This window comes from Mus pahari, chromosome 23 (genome assembly GCF_900095145.1).
Source record: "Mus pahari chromosome 23, PAHARI_EIJ_v1.1, whole genome shotgun sequence".
Classification (NCBI taxonomy): Eukaryota; Metazoa; Chordata; class Mammalia; order Rodentia; family Muridae; genus Mus; species Mus pahari.
This window is the reverse complement of record NC_034612.1, coordinates 34,118,833-34,126,391: the sequence shown is the minus strand read 5'-3', so window position 1 is coordinate 34,126,391 and position 7,559 is coordinate 34,118,833.

The following is a 7,559-nucleotide window of genomic DNA, read 5'->3' as shown; positions in this document are numbered from 1 at the left end:
ACCCCGCCTCAGACTGTGGGGGCATCAGCCGGAGACCCCGCCTCAGACTGTGGGGGCATCAGCCGGAGACCCCGCCTCAGACTGTGGGGGTATCAGCCCGAGACCCAGGCCTCAGACTGTGGGGGCATCAGCCGGAGACCCTGCCTCAGACTGTGGGGGCATCAGCCGGACACCCCGCCTCAGACTGTGGGGGCATTTCTCTATCAGTTCAGATGACTACACCCACACTTGGGTGTCTGACGCTTTCCCTGACTGTGTCTGTCTCTTAACCTCCATGCTTATAGTCCATGTACAAGATGTCTTTTAATGAAAGCCTGGCTGGGATTACACCAGCAACCCCAGCACTCAGGAGGCAGAGGCAGAAAGAGCTCCGTTTGAGGACAGCCTGGTGTATGTAGTGAGCTGCACAAGACAGCCAGGGTTACCTCGGAGGGAGCCTGCCTCTAACATGCACATACACTTAGACACAGACACAGATAGACAGACACACAACCTACCAACCAACCAACCAAGCAATAAAACATCTTTTAATACATGACAGCTCTTGCTCAGCACTGGTGCAGCATGCCTTTAATTCTAGCACTCAAGAGGCAGAGGCAGAGGCAGGTAGATCTTTGTGCATTTGAGACCAGCTTGGTCTACAGAACAAGTTCTAGGACAGCCAGGGCTACAAGGAGGAACCCTGTCTTAAAATGCTATTAAATTAACTAGCTTACTAACTAATTAGCTAGTTAGTTAGTTAATTAAATGTCAGCTTTTCTTTGGGAGAATCACCCCGTGCTCTCTGGGGTACCTTAGTTTCCATAAGTGCCTCTTTTTCTTTTTTATTCCTTTCATTTCTATCCAAAAAAGGCTTGTTTATTATATTTGATGTGTATGAGTGTCTGTACACATCTATGTGCGCCGTGTGTGTGGCTGGTACCTGTAGAGGCCAGCCGTGGGTATCAGATTCCTTGAAACTAGAGTTACGGAATTTTAGGATGAGCCACCATGTCGGGGTTGGGAAACAAATTTAAGTCGTTCGCAAGAGCAGCAAGTGCTTGTGACCACTGTGCCATCATCTCTCCAGACCTCTCCCTTTTGAAAAATTAAAACTCCCACTATGCTTCATACTGGCTCATCCTAACTAAAACTCCCACTATGCTTCATACTGACTCATCCTAAAATTCTTTTCTGTATCAAAACAATGGATTTTTTTTTTATGAGTTAAGGTCCCCTAAAACATTAATGGGACTCTTCCTGCTTTAGATGACAGGGTAGACCCTGTCTTGGTCTCTGTCACCCTAGTGACATGCTACTAGGGGAACTGTTTTAGTCAGAGTTTCTATTCCTGCACAAACATCATGAACAAGTTGGGGAGGAAAGGATTTATTCAGCTTACATTTCCACATTGCTGTTCATCAACAAAGGAAATCAGGACTGGAACTCAAGCAGGTCAGGAAGCAGGAGCTGATGCAGAGGCCATGGAGGGATGTTCTTTACTGGCTTGCTTCCCCTGGCTTGCTCAGCCTGCACTCTTATAGACCCCAAGACTACCAGCCCAGGGATGACACCACCCACAAGGGGACCTCCCTTCTTGATCACTAATTGAGAAAATGCCTTACAGCTGGATCTCCTGGAGGCATTTCCTCAAGGGAGGCTCCTTTCTCTGTGATAATTCCAGTTTGGTGTCAAGTTGACACACAAAACCAGCCAGTACAGGAACATTTCCATTTTAAGTCCCACATTTCCCCTTTAATGTTCTTTGTTAGAGTGGTAACAGGAACAACTCTATACTCTGTATGTGTATGTAGTGTGTGTGTGTGTGTGTGTGTGTGTGCATGCACAGAGTCCAGAGGATAATGTCACACATTTTTCTCAATCACTTTCCACTGCATTGTTTGAGCTTGGTTGTCTCACTGAACCTGAAACTCACTGATTAAGCTATATTCTCTGACTTACAAGTCACAGAGATTGTCTTGTCTCTACCGCCCCAGAACTGGAGTTACTGGCATGCACTATCTTTGACATGGGTATTGAAGATCTGAGTTCAGGTTCTTTTTTTTTTTTTTTCTTTTCAAGCAACTTGGGTATGTGTAAGTGCTATTTCTTTTTTATTTTTATTTTATTTTATTTTATTTTTCTCCTTCCCTTTTCCCTCATGCTCCCACCCCACTCAATCTGGGCCCGCTCACTCCCGCCCAAGGGTTTTTTATTTGTTTCTCATTACGGTTGGTTGTAAGTCACCATGTTGTTGCTGGGATTTGAATTCATGGCCTCCGGAAAAGCAATGCTCTTAACCGTTGAGCCATCTCATCAGCCCCCAAGTTCAGGTTCTTAGGTTTCCGTGGTGAGCACTTTCTTTTTCTTTTTTTTTTTTTTTTTTGGTTTTTTTCGAGACAGGGTTTCTCTGTACAGCCCTGGCTGTCCTGGAACTCACTTTGTAGACCAAGCTGGCCTCGAACTCAGAAATCCGCCTGCCTCTGCCTCACGAGTGCTAGGATTAAAGGTGTGTGCCACCACGCCCGGCCAGGTGAGCACTTTCTCAACCCAGAAACCTCAGTCTCTTGACATCTCTATTAAGTCCCTCCGTGTCCACCCCAGCAGCTGGAGGGATCTCTCTCAGGGACATCAGGCAATATCTGGAGACCTTGGAGTTGAGGCAATCTTTAGGAAGAAGACGGTTCCCAAGTGTCTAGGAAGCAGAGGCCGAGTATGTGGGCCACTCTCCTGTGATGGACAAGGACACCTCACCACAAAGGACAATCCTTGTCCAAAGTGTTTGTAAGAGTGACAGAGGTTGGGAGACCAGGTTCCAGATCTTTCTTTCATTGTTGTTTTTGTTTTTTGAAACAGAGTCTTGTGCAACCCAAGGTGGCCTCAAACTTAGTTTGTGGCCCAGGGCGATTTTGAATTTCCAATCCTTCTGCCTCACCTCTCAAGTGTTGGGCACTCAGGTACATCTCACTGCTGGGCTTCAAACCCAGAGCCTTGTGAGGGCTTGGAAAGCACTCTACAAACTGATCCACACTCCCATCCCTCCCTCCTCCAGATCTTTCCATCGGCCAATCCTGACTTCCATGCCCCCCAGTGTGACGCCATCTCCTTAGAGAGACTTCCCCACGTTCATTTTAAACCGATTTACTATTTGTTCAGTCTAATTCTAATTATGCGCATGCGCGTCAGGGTACGTGCGTGCTGGTGTCTGAGGAACCCAGTGAAGAGAGTCAGAGGCTGGAGAGACAGGCTGCTGTAAGCCGCTGGGTCTGAGCACCGGGAACTGAATGAAGTAAGGCCCTATAGAGTGGCCCACACTCTTCACCTTCCCGCATCCTTTATAAAGCGATCTTTCATCCTCAAGTTATCTGACTTCACTTCCCCAGGTCCCTGCTGTCGTCTGACATCATCTTGTTTATTTATCTTCATTTGTTGACATCTGTTTCTTCCCCCATCCTCACTGAGGTATCCCAGGGGACTCTTTGGCAGCCAGAGAGGATGGAAAGTTTTACTGACTGTCTCGCCATCTCTCTGCCAATCCTCACCCCTACAGCCCTCAGGGAGTCATTAATGGAAGGTTTGTTCCCTTCCATTTAGTCAACAGATTGTAGTGCCAAGGAAGTGTTTGATCCTCCAAAGAACCAGACAGGAGCCAATCTGATGCAACTTAGCAGGTTCTTGATTCTATTTGAGCTAGCTCGCCCCTGCCTCCCCTCCCCCACCCCACCCCATTCCCAGCCCACCACCATCACACAGGCCAGTTTTGGTGGTGGGGAAGCCCCGAATATTGACCGGGGCAAGGTTTTATAGTAAGCAGCAACCAAGGGGCAGGGGATAAATGTGCAAGCATCTAATTGGGAAGCGACTCTGGCCCTTAATATAATTGGCTGGTGCTGAGAGTCACATCATAAACTTAACTTCTGCTTCCCTCTGCGTTGGTGTTCATTAGGCAGGGAGTGGGTTTGTAAGCTGGGGGGTGTAGGTTTGTTGGGGGGGGGATAACCTGGAGATTGCTAGTCTTGTTGAGGGTGTTACCTGGGGACACTGGTCTTGTTGGGGATTAGCCTAGAGACTAGAGCTAGGCTCAGGTTTTGTTGGGGACAACTTGGAAACTAATGCTAGGTACCAGCTTGTTAGTTTACCTGAGTTCAAACTTAGGTCAGGTTCTCTAAAATGGAGTCTGAATGTAAAAGATTTGGCCTCTCAAGATATTTATCCCTGTCTCCTGGGTCTTCGAGTGGAGGTAAGAGCTACAGGCCTGGATCCGTCTGAACAAGCTTCATTCTTCTCTGGTTTACTAACCTTGCCAGTGCTCAGAGAATGGCTATGGGCATGAGGCTGGTGTGGTTTCACGAACAGCAAGCTACAGGGACTCTGGCCCCCAGGCTACTGCCCCAGAGCTCATTTCACCAGCTAGTGAGTCTTGTAGGGGCCTTGTGCATCCCTGGACCCAGGATAGGCCACACAAATCCATACTTATCTCAGGGCCTCAAAATAACAGAAGAGGGTTGTAATGGACTGATCATGTCTCTTCCAAATTCATGTGCTAAAGTGCTGATCCGTACCTTACTTGGAATGTGTTTGTATTTGGAGACACGGTTTGGTTGGTTGGTTGGTTGGTTTTTCGAGACAGGGTTTTTCTGTGTAGCCCAGGATGTCCTGGAACTCTCTGTAGGCCAGGCTGGTCTGGAACTCAGAAATCCGCCTGCCTCTGCCTCCCGAGTGCTGGGATTAAAGGTGTGCGCCACCACTGCCTGGCAGAGACATGGTTCTTAAAGAAGAAATGATGTTACATCAGGGCTGGGTGCCTACAAGGTGACTCGGTGGGAAAAGGTGCTTCGTGCCAAGCCTGACTACTTAAGTTTGATCACCAGAGTACACGTGGTGGAAGGAGAGAGGGATTCACACAGATTGACCTCTGACCTACACACAGACAGACACACACAGAGACAAATACACACAGAGACTAATATACATAGACACACAGACACACACACAGAGAGACACACACAGACACACAGACACATAACTACACAAATATAAAACAGTTCGATGAGAGCTGGAAATAATTGTGCACGCCTGTAATCACAGCGCTGGGGAGACTGAGGCCATCGAATGAAGAGCAAGCTACATAGTAAAACAGTGTTAAAAAAAAAAACAACCCTAGAATCATGATTAAATGATATATACAAGGCTGGAGATATGGCTCAGCAGGTAAAAATGCTTGCTACCAAACATGATGACCTTCCCCCACCCACTACCGCCCTCTGGACCCAAAGGGTAGATGGAGAGAACCAACTCCAGCTTGTTGTTCCTTGGCCTCTTCACAGTCACCATGTACACAAAAGAAATACATAAATACATCAATACATAAAGATGATTTCTAAAAATAGCTATTCGCAGGCCATGGCGGCACACACCTTGAATCCCAGCACTTGGGAGGTGGAGGCAGAGGCAGAGGCGGGGCAGGTAGACTTCTGTGAGTTTGTGGCCAGCCTGGTCTACAAAGCAAGTTTCAGGACAGCCAGGGCTACAGAGAGAAACCCCACCTCAAAAAAAAAAACAAAAGAAGAGCCAGTCACTCAATGAGAACATACCTCCCACAAAGGGTCTCTTCACCCCTCTCTAGGAGAGGAGAAAAGGAAACACCAGATGTGGCTCCTCGTGTGGAGCCCTAACTCCTACCACATGGAGGTGAAATGCCCAGAACTCTCTGTAACCGCCATGGCCTTTAGACATCTTGTGTTGAAAAAGTGTAATATAAAGACAAAAAAAGCTAGGCCTTTAGGCCCAGGCTTGAGAATGTGACCTTTGTGACACAATGCTCCAAGGCATATTAATCATAAAACAGATAGCGACAGTCCTCCACCCACCTGCTTCCTGGGTTCGGGGAGTGTTCATTCAAAGAAAGTCACCTTGACCCACCCTGACGGCTCCTGGAACCTGCTATGCAAATGTGCTATTGTTAGAGGCTCATAGAAACTGTTTTGACTTTCCACTTCCTTGTGACTCTTAACTGGTATTTTTGGTATTTTCCAACAACGCCCTCCCCACCCCCTCAAATTGTGGTTTCTTCCTTTAAATACCCCCTTACCAAGCTACTCCCTGCATGGTGTATGACTGTGGGCCCCAGAGCGCTCTTGGAATAAAAGTCCTCTTGCAGTTTGCATCAAGACTGTTTCTCGTGAGTGATTTGGGGTGTCACCTCTCCTGAGTCAGAATGTGGGGGAGTCCTCACGTTGTGGGTCTTTCAGTGTGATGGGTGTTCCCGTCAGCTGACAGGAGGAAAAGCAAGGCTGACAGAGGGACGCTCTTGCAGAAGGAAGTGGCACTGAGAGCACCTGATTCGGGTGGGAACCATCCCAAGAAACACATTTTTGGCTAAAAACAAAGCGACAACAAAATTGCTGTTAGAGATGCACACAAGCGTTCACGTATCTGGATATAGGGGAAACACAGCAAGTGAGAACACACAGATCATAGCCGGGGATGTGGTTCAGTTGGTAGAGTGCTTGCCTAGGGTGTACAAAGTCCTGGGTTCAAGCCCCAGCCCTGAGACAACCAGGAGTGGAACATTGATTTGTAATCCTAGCTCTTAGGAAGTAGAGGGAGATCAGAAGTTCAAGGTCATCCTCAATTATATAGCAAGGCCAGCCTGGACATGGGGGCACATGCCTTTAATCCCAGCATCCAGAGGCAGAGGCAGGAGGACCTCTGTGAGTTCCAGGTCAGCCTGGTCTACAGAGCTAGTTCTAGGACAGCCTGGGCTAGGTGAGGCCCTATCTTAAACAAACGAGTACACCAACACATCCTGCTCTATTTTGCTGCTGCAACTGTCATAATGGCTATGGTTCACTGTGTCTTGTATGACTGAAAACTACCCATAGTCCTGTCACAAAGCACAAGACAGAAGCACAGACAAATCAGAAGATGGAAGCACAGACAAATTTACTCCTCTGCACAAGGTGTGCACGCTAAGCAAAGGAACTGGATCCAGACCGAGGCCAAAGGTCTTTAGAGCCGTAGCTGAAAGTCACTCCGAGGCTGTCCGTTTCTGATCGATTTCAGTTGCAAGAAACCAACTCTAAAATGCAAGCTGAAGGGAGCTGCTGGTGGGATACCTAAATGTTAGCTCTGCTTGTGCTAGGGGCATGAAATTTTACTAATAGAACAGGCATTAGCCAGACATGGTGGTACAGCACCTTGGGGGGATGAGGAGGGGAGGGGCAGAGGCCAAAAGGGCACAAGTTCAAAGCCAGCCTGGGGCTAGCTGCTCAAATTTAACATGAGGAGGTGCTGGAGAGGCAGCTCGATGTTTAAGAACTTTTGGTATTGTTGCAGAGGAGCAGAGTTCAATCCCCAGCACCCATACTAGGTGGCTCGACACCTCCTGTAGATCCAGTTCCAGGGGTCTGATACCCTCTTCTGAACTCTGTGGGTACTTGTACTTACACACACACACACACACACACACACACGCATAATTTAAAATAAAGTAAAACTAAATAAAACATTAAAAGAGGGTGCATGTGGTGGGCAGTGGTGGCGCACACCTTTAATCCCAGCACTCGAGAGGCAGAGGC